We start from the raw sequence: 20,481 nt of genomic DNA, 5'->3' as shown, positions 1-20,481 counted from the left end.
GAGAACCGGTGTTCTCAGCGTGATATGGCCGTTGCCGAGAGTGCTAGATAATAATTCGAATTTAAATTAAGTGAGACAAATTAACCTTCATCTTTTTAAAACAATAACAAAAAGAAAATATGTTTGCTTTTTTCATATCTATTGGAATTTAAAAGAGGAAAAAAAAGTGAAAAAGCTAACGGCACGCAGTGTTCCTAAGTGGTCGCCCTCCCAAGTACTGACTGCGCTCGACGCTGCTTAACTTCGGTGATCGGACGAGAACCGGTGTATTCAGCGTGATATGGCCGTTGCCGAGAGTGCTAGTTAATAATTTGAACTTAATTAACCTTCATCTTTATAAAAAATAACAATAAGAAGATATGTTTGTTTTTTCATATCTGGTGGAATTTAAGAGGAAACAAAAGTGAAAAAGCCATCGGCATGCATTGTTCCCAAGTACTGACTGCGCTCGACGCTGCTTAACTTCGGTTATCGGACGAGAACCGGTGTATTCAGCGTGATATGGCCGTTGCCGAGCGTGCTAGTTAATAATTTGAATTTAATTAACTTTCATCTTTATAAAACAATAACAAAAAAAAGATATGTTTGCTTCTTTCATATCGGGTGGAATTTAAAAGAGGAAACAAGAGTGAAAAACCAACGGAACGCAGTATTCCCAAGTACTGTATGCGCTCGACGCTGCTTAACTTCGGTGATCGGACGAAAACCGGTGTTTTCAGCGTGATATGGCCGTTGCCGAGAGTGCTTGTTAATAATTCGAATTTGAATTAAGTGAGACAAATTAACCTTCATCATTTTAAAACAATAACCAAAAAACATGTTTAATTTTTTCATATCTATTAAAATTTATAAGAGGAAAAAAAAGTGAAAAAATCAACGGCACGCAGTGTTCCTAAGTGGAATACCTCCCAAGTACTGACTGCGCTCGAAGCTGCTTAACTTCGGTTATCGGACGAGAACCGGTGTATTCAGCGTGATATGGCCGTTGCCGAGAGTGCTAGTTAATAATTTGAATTTAATTAACTTTCATCCTTATAAAACAATAACAAAAAAAAGATATGTTTGCTTCTTTCATATCGGGTGGAATTTAAAAGAGGAAACAAAAGTGAAAAACCAACGGAACGCAGTATTCCCAAGTACTGTATGCGCTCGACGCTGCTTAACTTCGGTGATCGGACGAAAACCGGTGTTCTCAGCGTGATATGGCCGTTGCCGAGAGTGCTAGATAATAATTCGAATTTAAATTAAGTGAGACAAATTAACCTTCATCTTTTTAAAACAATAACAAAAAGAAAATATGTTTGCTTTTTTTCATATCTATTGGAATTTAAAAGAGGAAAAAAAAGTGAAAAAGCTAACGGAACGCAGTGTTCCTAAGTGGTCGCCCTCCCAAGTACTGACTGCGCTCGACGCTGCTTAACTTCGGTGATCGGACGAGAACCGGTGTATTCAGCGTGATATGGCCGTTGCCGAGAGTGCTAGTTAATAATTTGAACTTAATTAACCTTCATCTTTATAAAAAATAACAATAAGAAGATATGTTTGTTTTTCATATCTGGTGGAATTTAACAGGAAACAAAAGTGAAAAAGCCATCGGCATGCATTGTTCCCAAGTACTGACTGCGCTCGACGCTGCTTAACTTCGGTTATCGGACGAGAACCGGTGTATTCAGCGTGATATGGCCGTTGCCGAGCGTGCTAGTTAATAATTTGAATTTAATTAACTTTCATCTTTATAAAACAATAACAAAAAAAAGATATGTTTGCTTCTTTCATATCGGGTGGAATTTAAAAGAGGAAACAAGAGTGAAAAACCAACGGAACGCAGTATTCCCAAGTACTGTATGCGCTCGACGCTGCTTAACTTCGGTGATCGGACGAAAACCGGTGTTTTCAGCGTGATATGGCCGTTGCCGAGAGTGCTTGTTAATAATTCGAATTTGAATTAAGTGAGACAAATTAACCTTCATCATTTTAAAACAATAACCAAAAAACATGTTTAATTTTTTCATATCTATTAAAATTTATAAGAGGAAAAAAAGTGAAAAAATCAACGGCACGCAGTGTTCCTAAGTGGAATACCTCCCAAGTACTGACTGCGCTCGAAGCTGCTTAACTTCGGTTATCGGACGAGAACCGGTGTATTCAGCGTGATTTGGCCGTTGCCGAGAGCGCTAGTTAATAATTTGAATTTAATTAACTTTCATCTTTATAAAACAATAACAAAAAGAAGATACGTTTGCTTTTTTCATATCGGGTGGAATTTAAAAGAGAAAACAAAAGTGAAAAACCAACGGCACGCAGTATTCCCAAGTCCTATTTGTCCCCCATCTAACCATACTAAAAACATTGAGCTACGACAAACAGGGGCCGAGGTTTCTACTGGAGATACGGGGATGTCCTTTGAGTATGTTTTAGTCCAATTTGTCTGTATGTCCTAAGGATATGTTATAGTCCAAATGGTCCAACATCTAACCATACTAAAAACATTGAGCTACGACAAACAAGGGCCGAGATATTAAGCAAAATGTTCGTCAACTTTGGTATCGTCTCACTTATTTTTATTATGTTACTTATGATTTTTGCACTAAACTTTGGAGGCTCATAACTCTTGTTCTACAAGAGATACTGGGATCTCCTTTGGATATGTTATAGTACTCTTTGCTCCCCATACAAGGATACTTTAAACTTGAGGCTACCTCAATATCGTCGTCAACTTATTTTTTGTCTCACTTATTGTTAGAAGGTTACTTTTGATTTTTGAAAATAAACTTTGCAGGCTCGTAACTCTGTTTCTACTGGAGATACGGGGATGTCCTTTGAGTATGTTATAGACCAATTTGTCCCCCATCTAGCCATTCTAAGAATTAGGGCTACGACAAACAGTAGTCGAGTAATTAAGCTAATCGTAAACAAACAAACCCCTCCATAGGAAATACATTAGACTAAATTCTGGAGGCTCGTAACTCTGGTTCTACCAGACATACGGGGATGTAAATAATGTGACCTTGACACAAATGTTCGGATAATTATAAAGATCTTTGCATGTTCCAAGCAAAAAAAAAAAACTTCGCGGTTTCGAACCTGTGGCCTTCCGGGAGTGAGGCGGATGCGATAACCGCTACACTAAAGATATGTTATTATTTTTAATCGAAAGAACAGGGTCAAGTAATTAAGCAATACGTGAACAAACAAACCCCTCCATAGAAAATGCATTAGACTATATTTTGCAGGCCCATAACTCTGTGTCTACTAGAGATACCGGGAGGTTCTTAGGATATGCTATAGTCCAACTTGTCCTTCATCTAACCATACTAAAAACTTTGGGCTACGACAAACAGGGGCCGATTACTTAAGCAAAACGTAAAGAAACAAACCCCCTCCATAGGAAATGAGTTAGACTATAATTTGCAGGCTCGTAACTCTGTTTCTACTGGAGATACGGGGATGTCCTTTGAGTATGTTATAGTCCAATTTGTCCCCCATCAAACCATACTAAAAACATTGAGCTACGACAAACAGGGGCCGAGTAATTAAGCTAAACGTAAACAAACAACCCCTCCATAGGAAATGCATTAGACTATTTTTTGCAGGCTCGTAACTCTGTTTCTACTCGAGATACGGGGATGTCCTTTGAGTATGGTATTGTCCAACTTGTCCCCCATCTAACCATATTAAAATATTTGGGTTACGACAAACAGGAGCCGAGTACTAAAGCAAAACGTAAAGAAACAAGCCCCCTCCATAGGAAATGAGTTAGACTATAATTTGCAGGCTCGTTACTCTGTTTCTACTGGAGATACGAGGATGTCCTTCGGATATGTTATAGTCCAATTTGTCCCCCATCAAACCATACTAAAAACATTGAGCTACGACAAACAGGGGCCGAGTAATTAAGCTAAACGTAAACAAACAACCCCTCCATAGGAAATGCATTAGACTATTTTTTGCAGGCTCGTAACTCTGTTTCTACTGGAGATACGGATATGTCCTTTGAGTATAGTATTGTCCAACTTGTCCCCCATCTAACCATATTAAAATATTTGGGTTACGACAAACAGGAGCCGAGTACTTAAGCAAAACGTAAAGAAACAAGCCCCCTCCATAAGAAATGAGTTAGACTATAATTTGCAGGCTCGTTACTCTGTTTCTACTGGAGATACGAGGATGTCCTTCGGATATGTTATAGTCCAAATTGTCCTTCATCTAACCATACTAAAAACTTTGGGCTACGACAAACAGGGGCCGAGTAATTAAGTTAAACGTAAAAAAACAACCCCTCCATAGGAAATGCATTAGACTATAATTTGCAGGCTCGTAACTCTGTTTCTACTGGAGATACGGGGATGTCCTTTGAGTATGTTTTAGTCCAATTTTTCTGTATGTCCTTAGGATATGTTATAGTCCAAATTGTCCCCCATCTAACCATACTAAAAACATTGAGCTACGACAAACAAGGGCCGAGATATTAAGCAAAATGTTCGTCAACTTTGGTATCGTCTCACTTATTTTTATTATGTTACTTATGATTTTTGCACTAAACTTTGGAGGCTCATAACTCTTGTTCTACAAGAGATACTGGGATCTCCTTTGGATATGTTATAGTACTCTTTGCTCCCCATACAAGGATACTTTAAACTTTAGGCTACCTCAATATCGTCGTCAACTTATTTTTTGTCTCACTTATTGTTAGAAGGTTACTTTTGATTTTTGAAAATAAACTTTGCAGGCTCGTAACTCTGTTTCTACTGGAGATACGGGGATGTCCTTTGAGTATATTATAGACCAATTTGTCCCCCATCTAGCCATACTAAGAATTAGGGCTACGACAAACAGTAGTCGAGTAATTAAGCAAATCGTAAACAAACAAACCCCTCCATAGGAAATACATTAGTCTAAATTCTGGAGGCTGGTAACTCTGGTTCTACCAGAGATACGGGGATGTAAATAATGTGACCTTGACACACATGTTCGGATAATTATAAAAAAAAAACTTCGCGGTTTCGAACCTGTGGCCTTCCGGGAGTGAAGCGGATGCGATAACCGCTACACTAAAGATATGCTATTATTTTTAATCGAAAGAACAGGGTCAAGTAATTAAGCAATACGTGAACAAACAAACCCCCTCCATAGAAAATGCATTAGACTATACTTTGCAGGCTCGTAACTCTGTTTCTACTGTAGATACGGGGATGTCCTTTGAGTATGTTATAGTCCAATTTGTCCCCCATCTAACCATACTAAAAACATTGAGCTACGACAAACAGTAGTCGAGTAATTAAGCTAATCGTAAACAAACAAACCCCTCCATAGGAAATCCATTAGACTAAATTCTGGAGGCTCGTAACTCTGGTTCTACCAGAGATACGGGGATGTAAATAATGTGACCTTGACACAAATGTTCGGATAATTATAAAAAAAAACTTCGCGGTTTCGAACCTGTGGCCTTCCGGGAGTGAGGCGGATGCGATAACCGCTACACTAAAGATATGTTATTATTTTTAATCGAAAGAACAGGGTCAAGTAATTAAGCAATACGTGAACAAACAAACCCCTCCATAGAAAATGCATTAGACTATACTTTGCAGGCTCGTAACTCTGTTTCTACTGGAGATACGGGGATGTCCTTTGAGTATGTTATAGTCCAATTTGTCCCCCATCAAACCGTACTAAAAACATTGAGCTACGACAAACAGGGGCCGAGTAATTAAGCTAAACGTAAACAAACAACCCCTCCATAGGAAATGCATTAGACTATTTTTTGCAGGCTCGTAACTCTGTTTCTACTGGAGATACGGATATGTCCTTTGAGTATGGTATTGTCCAACTTGTCCCCCATCTAACCATACTAAAAACTTTGGGTTACGACAAACAGGAGCCGAGTACTTAAGCAAAACGTAAAGAAACAAGCCCCCTCCATAAGAAATGAGTTAGACTATAATTTGCAGGCTCGTTACTCTGTTTCTACTGGAGATACGAGGATGTCCTTCGGATATGTTATAGTCCAAATTGTCCTTCATCTAACCATACTAAAAACTTTGGGCTACGACAAACAGGGGCCGAGTAATTAAGTTAAACGTAAAAAAACAACCCCTCCATAGGAAATGCATTAGACTATAATTTGCAGGCTCGTAACTCTGTTTCTACTGGAGATACGGGGATGTCCTTTGAGTATGTTTTAGTCCAATTTTTCTGTATGTCCTTAGGATATGTTTTAGTCCAAATTGTCCCCCATCTAACCATTCTAAAAACATTGAGCTACGACAAACAGGGGCCGAGATATTAAGCAAAGTGTTCGTCAACTTTGGTATCGTCTCACTTATTTTATTATGTTACTTATGATTTTTGCACAAAACTTTGAGGGCTCATAACTCTTGTTCTACAAGAGATACTGGGATCTCCTTTGGATTATAAAAAAACGTCTTGGTTTGGACCAAGGCCGAAAAAACAAACGATATGTGTGAGGTTTATCATTTGACTGAAGTTTCAGATATTGCAATTGTTTTAGTTATTTTTATCCATTTAATCCTTAATCAATATTAAATTCAATCAAATGATTTTACTGTTAATCGATCTAGTCCCTCTAAATTAATTGAAAAAATTACATATCTACGCTTTTTCAAGAACAATTACATTTTCCGAAAACATTTTATCATGAAATTAATTATTTTGAAGGGAGTACGTGTTGAGCTATCAACATAGAATATTTGAAATATTCTATTGACTTTCTAAAAAGAGCAAGCGAACTTTGACATAATTCGAAAGGAAAATGTAAAAATTTAATCGAAATGCTACATTTCTATTGTCGCCTCTATGAAGAAAACATTGCACTGCAATTTTCCTCTCCGTGCTTTAGAATTTCTTGGTCATAACTCAGTCTTCATTTGAAACGTCACCACCCCTTTCTACATTGTTGGCGCTACTTGTACACCGGTTACGTATTACGCGTAATCATTTTAGCACGCTTAAAGACCATTTCGGAAAACACACAGGGGCGAGGCCACCATTGGGGTATTATCCCTCGCACCAAGGGTCACCGCCAGACGGAGTCAATTCGCTCTGCCTATAGCGGTGCTTCTAGGCGAGAGAGAGAGAAGACCCCAATGGCGGCATCACCCTTGTGTTTTAGTTTCTCTGTATGTAATTTCTAAAATGGTCTACTCACTTACAAATGTACACAAATTACACTGAGTGATCGGTCCTTCAGGCGCTAGTGAGTGACAAGCCACAACCATAATCATTCATGTACAGGAATGTTTTATAGTTTTAGGTTATTAAGGATGGCGGGCAAGTCCGGAGAGTCACTAATGTGAAAAGGTTTCGAACTATATGGTATTATTGGCTGAGTGTGTTGCGACGGCTCAGATGACCCATACACTTGAACCACTGGTGCTTTTAAAAATTTTTATATTGGGAAAATAGAGGAAGGGGGGTCGGAGTAAAGTGTGACCTTCGCATAACTGTTAATGAATAATGTGTATACCCATATTATTTCCGCATGAAATGAATATAACAAGTCATTGGTACTGAGAAGTATTTCTTTTTATGTAATCTTTACCCTTACCTTCGGTTATATCAGAAGTAAGATAAGGGACTAGAAGTAACGAGGTAACCAAACTCTTCACTTGGTGATGGAAGCGGCATAAAATCGTCAAATTTGTTCACTAGTGCTAGGCTCTATTACCAATGCTAGGGCACTTTAATTCTAGTCCCTTATCTTACTGCTGGTTATATTTATACCGATATTGCCGATATCATATTTTTCCTGTGCTACAGAGAGCCACCTACTAAACGAAACCACACAGGATAAGCATTGTTGCTTTGTCTCAAGAAGACGACATTAGTTTGAGAAAAAACGTTCTTTATCATATTTTCTCTAAAATCAGTCTTCTCAGAAACTTACTACAGATTTAAACTTTTTTGGTGCAAACTTGAAAATTTGTTAAGCCAGCAACAATTAAAACTATGCCCGTCAAGGTGCTTACAAGTTAGTGAGCAACGACACGAAATCCCTTCAAAATAATTAATTTCATGATAAAATGTTTTCGGAAAATGTAATTGTTCTTGAAAAAGCGTAGATATGTAATTTTTTCAATTAATTTAGAGGGACTAGATCGATTAACAGTAAAATCATTTGATTGAATTTAATATTGATTAAGGATTAAATGGATAAAAATAACTAAAACAATTGCAATATCTGAACTTCAGTCAAATGATAAACCTCACACATATCGTTTGTTTTTTCGGCCTTGGTCCAAACCAAGACGTTTTTTTATAATATCTGTCACTTCAGTCTTTTTGTAATTAAAATTTGAATAATTTTATTTTTGCTTCACCGTCATACATTTGGGGTTGATCTATTTCTAATTGCTTAAAGAAGTACTTAAGTATCGTTAATTACATTTAACTTATATTCAAAAACATTGATTTCGATAAGCAAATAATGTTGTACTTTATTTATTAAAGAAGTTTAAAAACGACGGTATTTGAAATATGGACAGTGTTGTCGAGATCAGACCAACAGCTTCCTATATGTAAAACCCCCAATACTGCCAACGGGAGATGTCATACTAAATTATACTTGCCATAAATTATATTATATTATTATACTTGCCATAAATTATCAGGACTCGACACTGGACTTGAAACCTAGTTCTTAAGCTGACTTAAGGACTCGAGGACTCGATACCAATTAAAAGACTCGACTCGAGATTCTATGAGAGCTTTTTTAAGGACTCGAGACTCGACTCGAACCCTAAAAAACTGGACTCGCACAGGCCTAATTAAAATTTAAATGGAAAAGTTTCATTTTGACAAATTCCTTACCCTAAAATTTTGTATTTGGAGCCCATTAATGTATTATAGTGATAATGTAATTAATTTTAGTGTTAAATAGGAAAACATTTAGGCTGAAAGAACAACTCGCGTAGTTTGATCTTATTTTATTATTTCAGTTAAGATTTATCTAAAGTTACCCAAAAAACGTATTGTTTTCGATTAATTTCACGTTAAATATGGTTATTAAGTTGAAATTAACGGCTGATCTTCTTTTACTAGTCTTATTTCTGTTTATTAAACGAGTTTGAACAAGAAATTCTCCCTAGCTGCAAACTTTAGAGGCGTGACTGTTTGACTCTTGCGGAACAATCACTATTTTGCCCCAAAACTTTTAAATATCGCTCCTTTTCAATGGCTCTCTTTTCAAAATGGGGAAAAATGCTTTTAAATGACAATTTAATTAATCGTAAGAATTAAACAGGAAAGTGGAGGCTGGGTGAAAGATAAGTGTAGTTTTAATTATAATTTGTTAGTTTAATTATAAGGTATCCATGAATTTACCCAAAACATTCGTATTTTGGGTTAATTTCACATTAATTATAATTGATCGAGTTTAATTTAACGGCTTATCTTGTTAATCTAGTGTGGATTTAGTTTATAATACAAGTAGTATGCGCTTTTGATATATTTTAATGATCATTTAAATTAATTTGAAAGTGAAATAGGAAACTACTGTGGCTGTACGAAAAACTTGTGAGGTTTTAATCTTAATTTGAGCGTGGTTCGTGAGAGTGGATTAAGCTTAAAATTTATTTGAATTTTTTACCCTAATTGCAATGTTTAGTGCAGTTTAATATTTTTGCCATATATTCATCATTGTGGTACCCTAAACTTTTGAATTTCGCTTTGACTATTTACTTCACATCTGAGACGTCACAACACCGCTCCCGGATGGGCTCAAACCACCAACCTATTCGTTAACAGCCGAACGCGCTAACCATTGAGCCACGGAATCTCAGAAATTAAATGGTTGTCAGGTATTGTGGAAAAGTTATGACTTTTTACGCTACATCTGAGACCCCACAACACCTCTCCCGGGTGGGCTCGAACCACCAATCTTTCGATTAATAGCTGAACGTGCTAACCATTGCGCCACGGAAGCCCAAAAATTAAATGTTCGTCATTTATTGTGGAAAAACTCTTACATTTTACGTTACATCTGAGACGTCACAACACCGCTCCCGGGAGGGTTCAAAACACCAGTCTTTTGAATAGCAGCTGAACGCGCTAACCATTGCGCCACGGAAGCCCAAAAATTAAATGGTCGTCAGGTATTGTGGAAAAACCTTGACTATTTACTTCACATCTGAGACGTCACAACACCGCTCCCGGATGGGCTCGAACCACCAACCTATTCGTTAACAGCCGAACGCGCTAACCATTGAGCCACGGAAGCTCAGAAATTAAATGGTTTTCATGTATTGTGGAAAAGTTACGACTTTTTACGCTACATCTGAGACCCCACAACACCTCTCCCGGGTGGGCTCGAACCACCAACCTTTCGATTAACAGCTGAACGTGCTAACCATTGCGCCACGGAAGCCCAAAAATTAAATGTTCGTCAGGTATTGTGGAAAAACTCTGACATTTTACGTTACATCTGAGACGTCACAACACCGCTCCCGGTAGGGTTCAAAACATCAGTCTTTTGAATAGCAGCTGAACGCGCTAACCATTGCGCCACGGAAGCCCAAAAATTAAATGGTAGTCAGGTATTGTGGGAATACTCTAACATTTTACGTTACATCTGAGACGTCACAACACCGCTCCCGGGAGGGCTCAAAACACCAGTCTTTTGAATAGCAGCTGAACGCGCTAACCATTGCGCCACGGATGCCCAAAAATTAAATGGTCGTCAGGTATTGTAGAAAAACCTTGACTTTTTACTTCACATCTGAGACGTCACAACACCGCTCCCGGATGGGCTCGAACCACCAAACTATTCGTTAACAGCCGAACGTGCTAACCATTGAGCCACGGAAGCTCAGAAATTAAATGGTTGTCAGGTATTGTGGAAATGTTATGACTTTTTACGCAATATCTGAGACCCCACAACACCTCACCCGGGTGGGCTCGAACCACCAACCTTTCCATTAACAGCTGAACGTGCTAACCATTGCGCTACGGAAGCCCAAAAATTAAATGTTCGTCAGGTATTGTGGAAAAACTCTGACATTTTACGTTACATCTGAGACGTCACAACACCGCTCCCGGGAGGGTTCAAAACACCAGTCTTTTGAATAGCAGCTGAACGCGCTAACCATTGCGCCACGGAAGCCCAAAATTTAAATGGTCGTCAGGTATTGTGGAAAAACTCTGACATTTTACGTTACATCTGAGACGTCACAACACCGCTCCCGGGAGGGCTCAAACCACCAGTCTTTTGAATAGCAGCTGAACGCGCTAACCATTGCGCCACGGAAGCCCAAAAATTAAATGGTCTTCAGGAATTGTGGAAAAACCTTGACTTTTTACTTCACATCTGAGACGTCACAACACCGCTCCTGGGAGGGCTCAAACCACCAGTCTTTTGAATAGCAGATGAACGTGCTAACCATTGCGCCACGGAAGCCCAAAAATTAAATGGTCGTCAGGTATTGTGGAAAAACCTTGAATTTTTACTTCACATCTGAGACGTCACAAAACCGCACCCGGTTGGGCTCGAACCAGCAACCTATTCGTTAACAGCCGAACGCTCTAACCATTGAGCCACGGAAGCCCAAAGATTAAATGGTCGTCAGGTATTGTGGAAAAATTATGACTTTTTACGTTACATCTGAGACCCTACAACACCTCTCCAGGGTGGGCTCGAACCACCAACCTATTCGTTAACAGCCGAACGCGCTAACCATTGAGCCACGGAAGCTCAGAAATTAAATGGTTGTCAGGTATTGTGGAAAAGTTATGACTTTTTACGCTACAACTGAGACCCACAACACCTCTCCCGGGTGGGCTCGAGCCACCAACCTTTCGATTAACAGCTGAACGTGCTAACCATTGCGCCACGGAAGCCCAAAAATTAAATTTTCGTCAGGTATTGTGGAAAAACTCTGACATTTTACGTTACATCTGGGACGTCACAACACCGCTCCCGGGAGGGCTTAAAACACCAGTCTTTTGAATAGCAGCAGAACGCGCTAACCATTGCGCCACGGAAGCTCAGAAATTAAATGGTTGTCAGGTATTGTGGAAAAGTTATGACTTTTTACGCTACATCTGAGACCCCACAACACCTCTCACGGGTGGGCTCGAACCACCAACCTTTCGATTAACAGCTGAACGTGCTAACCATTGCGCCACGGAAGCCCAAAAATTAAATTTTCGTCAGGTATTGTGGAAAAACTCTGACATTTTACGTTACATCTGGGACGTCACAACACCACTCCCGGGAGGGCTCAAAACACCAGTCTTTTGAATAGCAGCAGAACGCGCTAACCATTGCGCCACGGAAGCCCAAAAATTAAATGGTCATCAGGTATTGTGGAAAAACCTTGACTTTTTACTTCACATCTGAGACGTCACAACACCGCTCCCAGATGGTCTCGAACCACCAACCTATTCGTTAACAGCCGAACGCGCTAACCATTGAGCCACGGAAGCTCAGAAATTAAATGGTTGTCAGGTATTGTTTAAAAGTTACGACTTTTTACGCTACATCTGAGACCCCACAACACCTCTCCCGGGTGGGCTCGAACCACCAACCTTTCGGTTAACAGCTGAAAGCGCTAACCATTGCACCACGGAAGCCCAAAAATTAAATGTTCGTCAGGTATTGTGGAAAAACTCTGACATTTTACGTTACATCTGAGACGTCACAACACCGCTCCCGGGAGGGTTCAAAACACCCGTCTTTTGAATAGCAGCTGAACGCGCTAACCATTGCGCCACGGAAGCCCAAAAATTAAATGGTAGTCAGGTATTGTGGGAATACTCTAACATTTTACGTTACATCTGAGACGTCACAACACCGCTCCCGGGAGGGCTCAAACCACCAGTCTTCTGAATAGCAGCTGAACGCGCTAACCATTGCGCCACGGAAGCCCAAAAATTAAATGGTCGTCAGGTATTGTGGAAAAACCTTGACTATTTACTTCACATCTGAGACGACACAACACCCCTCCCGGATGGGCTCGAACCACCAACCTATTCGTTAACAGCCGAACGCGCTAACCATTGAGCCACGGAAGCTCAGAAATTAAATGGTTGTCAGGTATTGTGGAAAAGTTATGACTTTTTACGCTACATCTGAGACCCCACAACACCTCCCCTGGGTGGGCTCGAAATACCAACCTTTCGATTAACAGCTGAACGTTCTAACCATTGCGCCACGGAAGCCCAAAAATTAAATGTTCGTCAGGTATTGTGGAAAAACTCTGACATTTTACGTTACATCTGAGACGTCACAACACCGCTCCCGGGAGGGTTCAAAACACCCGTCTTTTGAATAGCAGCTGAACGCGCTAACCATTGCGCCACGGAAGCCCAAAAATTAAATGGTAGTCAGGTATTGTGGGAATACTCTAACATTTTACGTTACATCTGAGACGTCACAACACCGCTCCCGGGAGGGCTCAAAACACCAGTCTTTTGAATAGCAGCTGAACGCGCTAACCATTGCGCCACGGATGCCCAAAAATTAAATGGTCGTCAGGTATTGTAGAAAAACCTTGACTTTTTACTTCACATCTGAGACGTCACAACACCGCTCCCGGATGGGCTCGAACCACCAACCTATTCGTTAACAGCCGAACGTGCTAACCATTGAGCCACGGAAGCTCAGAAATTAAATGGTTGTCAGGTATTGTGGAAATGTTATGACTTTTTACGCAATATCTGAGACCCCACAACACCTCACCCGGGTTGGCTCGAACCACCAACCTTTCCATTAACAGCTGAACGTGCTAACCATTGCGCTACGGAAGCCCAAAAATTAAATGTTCGTCAGGTATTGTGGAAAAACTCTGACATTTTACGTTACATCTGAGACGTCACAACACCGCTCCCGGGAGGGTTCAAAACACCAGTCTTTTGAATAGCAGCTGAACGCGCTAACCATTGCGCCACGGAAGCCCAAAAATTAAATGGTCGTCAGGTATTATGGAAAAACCTTGACTTTTCACATCTGAGACGTCACAACACCGCTCCCGGATTTGCTCGAACCACCAACCTATTCGTTAACAGCTGAAAGCGCTAACCATTGCGCCACGGAAGCCCAAAAATTAAATGTTCGTCAGGTATTGTGGAAAAACTCTGACATTTTACGTTACATCTGAGACGTCACGACACCGCTCCCGGGAGGGCTCAAACCACCAGTCTTCTGAATAGCAGCTGAACGCGCTAACCATTGCGCCACGGAAGCCCAAAAATTAAATGTTCGTCAGGTATTGTGGAAAAACCTTGACTATTTACTTCACATCTGAGACGTCACAACACCCCTCCCGGATGGGCTCGAACCACCAACCTATTCGTTAACAGCCGAACGCGCTAACCATTGAGCCACGGAAGCTCAGAAATTAAATGGTTGTCAGGTATTGTGGAAAAGTTATGACTTTTTACGCTACATCTGAGACCCCACAACACCTCCCCTGGGTGGGCTCGAAATACCAACCTTTCGATTAACAGCTGAACGTTCTAACCATTGCGCCACGGAAGCCCAAAAATTAAATGGTAGTCAGGTATTGTGGGAATACTCTAACATTTTACGTTACATCTGAGACGTCACAACACCGCTCCCGGGAGGGTTCAAAACACCAGTCTTTTGAATAGCAGCTGAACGCGCTAACCATTGCGCCACGGAAGCCCAAAATTTAAATGGTCGTCAGGTATTGTGGAAAAACTCTGACATTTTACGTTACATCTGAGACGTCACAACACCGCTCCTGGGAGGGCTCAAACCACCAGTCTTTTGAATAGCAGCTGAACGCGCTAACCATTGCGCCACGGAAGCCCAAAAATTAAATGGTCTTCAGGAATTGTGGAAAAACCTTGACTTTTTACTTCACATCTGAGACGTCACAACACCGCTCCTGGGAGGGCTCAAACCACCAGTCTTTTGAATAGCAGATGAACGTGCTAACCATTGCGCCACGGAAGCCCAAAAATTAAATGGTCGTCAGGTATTGTGGAAAAACCTTGAATTTTTACTTCACATCTGAGACGTCACAAAACCGCACCCGGTTGGGCTCGAACCAGCAACCTATTCGTTAACAGCCGAACGCTCTAACCATTGAGCCACGGAAGCCCAAAGATTAAATGGTCGTCAGGTATTGTGGAAAAATTATGACTTTTTACGTTACATCTGAGACCCTACAACACCTCTCCAGGGTGGGCTCGAACCACCAACCTATTCGTTAACAGCCGAACGCGCTAACCATTGAGCCACGGAAGCTCAGAAATTAAATGGTTGTCAGGTATTGTGGAAAAGTTATGACTTTTTACGCTACAACTGAGACCCACAACACCTCTCCCGGGTGGGCTCGAGCCACCAACCTTTCGATTAACAGCTGAACGTGCTAACCATTGCGCCACGGAAGCCCAAAAATTAAATTTTCGTCAGGTATTGTGGAAAAACTCTGACATTTTACGTTAGATCTGGGACGTCACAACACCGCTCCCGGGAGGGCTTAAAACACCAGTCTTTTGAATAGCAGCAGAACGCGCTAACCATTGCGCCACGGAAGCTCAGAAATTAAATGGTTGTCAGGTATTGTGGAAAAGTTATGACTTTTTACGCTACATCTGAGACCCCACAACACCTCTCACGGGTGGGCTCGAACCACCAACCTTTCGATTAACAGCTGAACGTGCTAACCATTGCGCCACGGAAGCCCAAAAATTAAATTTTCGTCAGGTATTGTGGAAAAACTCTGACATTTTACGTTACATCTGGGACGTTACAACACCACTCCCGGGAGGGCTCAAAACACCAGTCTTTTGAATAGCAGCAGAACGCGCTAACCATTGCGCCACGGAAGCCCAAAAATTAAATGGTCATCAGGTATTGTGGAAAAACCTTGACTTTTTACTTCACATCTGAGACGTCACAACACCGCTCCCGGATGGTCTCGAACCACCAACCTATTCGTTAACAGCCGAACGCGCTAACCATTGAGCCACGGAAGCTCAGAAATTAAATGGTTGTCAGGTATTGTTTAAAAGTTACGACTTTTTACGCTACATCTGAGACCCCACAACACCTCTCCCGGGTGGGCTCGAACCACCAACCTTTCGGTTAACAGCTGAAAGCGCTAACCATTGCGCCACGGAAGCCCAAAAATTAAATGTTCGTCAGGTATTGTGGAAAAACTCTGACATTTTACGTTACATCTGAGACGTCACAACACCGCTCCCGGGAGGGTTCAAAACACCCGTCTTTTGAATAGCAGCTGAACGCGCTAACCATTGCGCCACGGAAGCCCAAAAATTAAATGGTAGTCAGGTATTGTGGGAATACTCTAACATTTTACGTTACATCTGAGACGTCACAACACCGCTCCCGGGAGGGCTCAAAACCACCAGTCTTCTGAATAGCAGCTGAACGCGCTAACCATTGCGCCACGGAAGCCCAAAAATTAAATGGTCGTCAGGTATTGTGGAAAAACCTTGACTATTTACTTCACATCTGAGACGTCACAACACCCCTCCCGGATGGGCTCGAACCACCAACCTATTCGTTAACAGCCGAACGCGCTAACCATTGAGCCACGGAAGCTCAGAAATTAAATGGTTGTCAGGTATTGTGGAAAAGTTATGACTTTTTACGCTACATCTGAGACCCCACAACACCTCCCCTGGGTGGGCTCGAAATACCAACCTTTCGATTAACAGCTGAACGTTCTAACCATTGCGCCACGGAAGCCCAAAAATTAAATGTTCGTCAGGTATTGTGGAAAAACTCTGACATTTTACGTTACATCTGAGACGTCACAACACCGCTCCCGGGAGGGTTCAAAACACCCGTCTTTTGAATAGCAGCTGAACGCGCTAACCATTGCGCCACGGAAGCCCAAAAATTAAATGGTAGTCAGGTATTGTGGGAATACTCTAACATTTTACGTTACATCTGAGACGTCACAACACCGCTCCCGGGAGGGCTCAAAACACCAGTCTTTTGAATAGCAGCTGAACGCGCTAACCATTGCGCCACGGATGCCCAAAAATTAAATGGTCGTCAGGTATTGTAGAAAAACCTTGACTTTTTACTTCACATCTGAGACGTCACAACACCGCTCCCGGATGGGCTCGAACCACCAACCTATTCGTTAACAGCCGAACGTGCTAACCATTGAGCCACGGAAGCTCAGAAATTAAATGGTTGTCAGGTATTGTGGAAATGTTATGACTTTTTACGCAATATCTGAGACCCCACAACACCTCACCCGGGTGGGCTCGAACCACCAACCTTTCCATTAACAGCTGAACGTGCTAACCATTGCGCTACGGAAGCCCAAAAATTAAATGTTCGTCAGGTATTGTGGAAAAACTCTGACATTTTACGTTACATCTGAGACGTCACAACACCGCTCCCGGGAGGGTTCAAAACACCAGTCTTTTGAATAGCAGCTGAACGCGCTAACCATTGCGCCACGGAAGCCCAAAAATTAAATGGTCGTCAGGTATTATGGAAAAACCTTGACTTTTCACATCTGAGACGTCACAACACCGCTCCCGGATTTGCTCGAACCACCAACCTATTCGTTAACAGCTGAAAGCGCTAACCATTGCGCCACGGAAGGCCAAAAATTAAATGTTCGTCAGGTATTGTGGAAAAACTCTGACATTTTACGTTACATCTGAGACGTCACGACACCGCTCCCGGGAGGGCTCAAACCACCAGTCTTCTGAATAGCAGCTGAACGCGCTAACCATTGCGCCACGGAAGCCCAAAAATTAAATGTTCGTCAGGTATTGTGGATAAACCTTGACTATTTACTTCACATCTGAGACGTCACAACACCCCTCCCGGATGGGCTCGAACCACCAACCTATTCGTTAACAGCCGAACGCGCTAACCATTGAGCCACGGAAGCTCAGAAATTAAATGGTTGTCAGGTATTGTGGAAAAGTTATGACTTTTTACGCTACATCTGAGACCCCACAACACCTCTCCCAGGTGGGCTCGAACCACCAACCTTTCGGTTAACAGCTGAAAGCGCTAACCATTGCGCCACGGAAGCCCAAAAATTAAATGTTCGTCAGGTATTGTGGAAAAACTCTGACATTTTACGTTACATCTGAGACGTCACGACACCGCTCCCGGGAGGGCTCAAACCACCAGTCTTCTGAATAGCAGCTGAACGCGCTAACCATTGCGCCACGGAAGCCCAAAAATTAAATGTTCGTCAGGTATTGTGGAAAAACCTTGACTATTTACTTCACATCTGAGACGTCACAACACCGCTCCCGGATGGGCTCGAACCACCAACCTATTCGTTAACAGCCGAACGCGCTAACCATTGAGCCACGGAAGCTCAGAAATTAAATGGTTGTCAGTTATTGTGGAAACGTTATGACTTTTTACGCTACATCTGAGACCCCACAACACCTCTCCCGGGTGTGCTCGAACCACCAACCTTTCGATTAAAAGCTGAACGTGCTAATCATTGCGCCACGGAAGCCCAAAAATTAAATGTTCGTCAGGTATTGTGGAAAAACTCTGACATTTTACGTTACATCTGAGACGTCACAACACCGCTCCCGGGAGGGTTCAAAACACCAGTCTTTTGAAAAGCAGCTGAACGCGCTAACCATTGCGCCACGGAAGCCCAAAAATTAAATGGTCGTCAGGTATTGTGGAAAAACCTTGACTTTTTACTTCACATCTGAGACGTCACAACACCGCTCCCGGGAGGGCTCAAAACACCAGAATTTTGAATAGCAGCTGAACGTGCTAACCATTGCGCCACGGAAGCCCAAAAATTAAATGGTCGTCAGGTATTGTGGAAAAACCTTGACTTTTTACTTCACATCTGAGACGTCACAACACCGCTCCCGGATGGGCTCGAACCACCAACCTATTCGTTAACAGCCGAACGTGCTAACCATTGAGCCACGGAAGCTCAGAAATTAAATGGTTGTCAGGTATTGTGGAAAAGTTATGACTTTTTACGCTACATCTGAGACCCCACAACACCTCGCTCGGGTGGGCTCGAACCACCAACCTTTCGATTAACAGCTGAACGTGCTAACCATTGCGCCACGGAAGCCCAAAAATTAAATGTTCGTCAGGTATATTGGAAAAACTCAGACATTTTACGTTACATCTGAGACGTCACAACACCGCTCCCGGGAGGGCTCAAACCACCAGTCTTTTGAATAGCAGCTGAACGCGCTAACCATTGCTCCACGGAAGCCCAAAAATTAAATGGTCGTCAGGTATTGTGGAAAAACCTTGACTTTTTACTTCACATCTGAGACCCTAAAACACCTCTCCAGGGTGCGCTCGAACCACCAACCTATTCGTTAACAGCTGAACGTGCTAACCATTGCGCCACTGAAGCCCAAAAATTAAATGTTCGTCAGGTATTGTGGAAAAACTCTGACATTTTACGTTACATCTGAGACGTCACAACACCGCTCCCGGGAGGGTTCAAAACACCAGTCTTTTGAAAACCAGCTGAACGCGTTAACCATTGCGCCACGGAAGCCCAAAAATTAAATGGTCGTCAGGTATTGTGGAAAAACCTTGACTTTTTACTTCACATCTGAGACGTCACAACAACGCTCCCGGGAGGGCTCAAAACACCAGTCTTTTGAATAGCAGCTGAACGCGCTAGACATTGCGCCACGGAAGCCCAAAAATTAAATGGTCGTCAGGTATTGTGGAAAAACTCTGGCATTTTACGTTACATCTAAGACGTCACAACACCGCTCCCGGGAGGGTTCAAAACACCAGTCTTTTGAAAAGCAGCTGAACGCGCTAACCATTGCGCCACGGAAGCCCAAAAATTAAATGGTCGTCAGGTATTGTGGAAAAACCTTGACTTTTTACTTCACATCTGAGACGTCACAACACCGCTCCCGGGAGGGCTCAAAACACCAGTCTTTTGAATAGCAGCTGAACGCGCTAACCATTGCGCCACGGAAGCCCAAAAATTAAATGGTCGTCAGGTATTGTGGAAAAACCTTGACTTTTTACTTCACATCTGAGACGTCACAACACCGCTCCCGGGAGGGCTCAAAACACCAGTCTTTTGAATAGCAGCTGAACGCGCTAACCATTGCGCCACGGAAGCCCAAAAATTAAATGGTCGTCAGGTATTGTGGAAAAACTCTGACATTTTACGTTACATCTGAGACGTCACAACACCGCTCCCGGGAGGGTTCAAAACACCAGTCTTTTGAAAAGCAGCTGAACGCGCTAACCATTGCGCCACGGAAGCCCAAAAATTAAATGGTCGTCAGGTATTGTGGAAAAACCTTGACTTTTTACTTAACATCTGAGACGTCACAACACCGCTCCCGGGAGGGCTCAAAACACCAGTCTTTTGAATAGCAGCTGAACGCGCTAACCATTGCGCCACGGAAGCCCAAAAATTAAATGGTCGTCAGGTATTGTGGAAAAACCTTGACTTTTTACTTCACATCTGAGACGTAACAACACCGCTCCCGGATGGGCTCGAACCACCAACCTATTCGTTAACA

At 42.1% G+C, this 20,481-nt stretch overlaps 1 non-coding gene and 3 pseudogenes across 1 annotated transcript; all 4 read right to left on the bottom strand.

The window, feature by feature from the left end:
• Window positions 1-173: 173 nt before the first annotated feature.
• Window positions 174-292, bottom strand: LOC149670773 (5S ribosomal RNA). Its single transcript, XR_016367256.1, has one exon. It is a non-coding gene; the product is annotated as a 5S ribosomal RNA (ribosomal RNA).
• Window positions 293-871: 579 nt separating this feature from the next.
• On the bottom strand, window positions 872-990 carry LOC149670772 (5S ribosomal RNA; annotated as a pseudogene).
• Window positions 991-1,352: 362 nt separating this feature from the next.
• Window positions 1,353-1,471, bottom strand: LOC149670771 (5S ribosomal RNA; annotated as a pseudogene).
• A 577-nt stretch (window positions 1,472-2,048) lies between these two features.
• Window positions 2,049-2,167, bottom strand: LOC149670770 (5S ribosomal RNA; annotated as a pseudogene).
• Window positions 2,168-20,481: the final 18,314 nt, after the last annotated feature.

This window comes from Phalangium opilio, unplaced genomic scaffold, assembly GCF_054372755.1.
Source record: "Phalangium opilio isolate 3A_F unplaced genomic scaffold, DU_Popi_V2 ptg000054l_1, whole genome shotgun sequence".
Classification (NCBI taxonomy): Eukaryota; Metazoa; Arthropoda; class Arachnida; order Opiliones; family Phalangiidae; genus Phalangium; species Phalangium opilio.
Note: the sequence above shows the minus strand (reverse complement) of the source record. Positions and strands in the feature narration are given on the sequence as shown.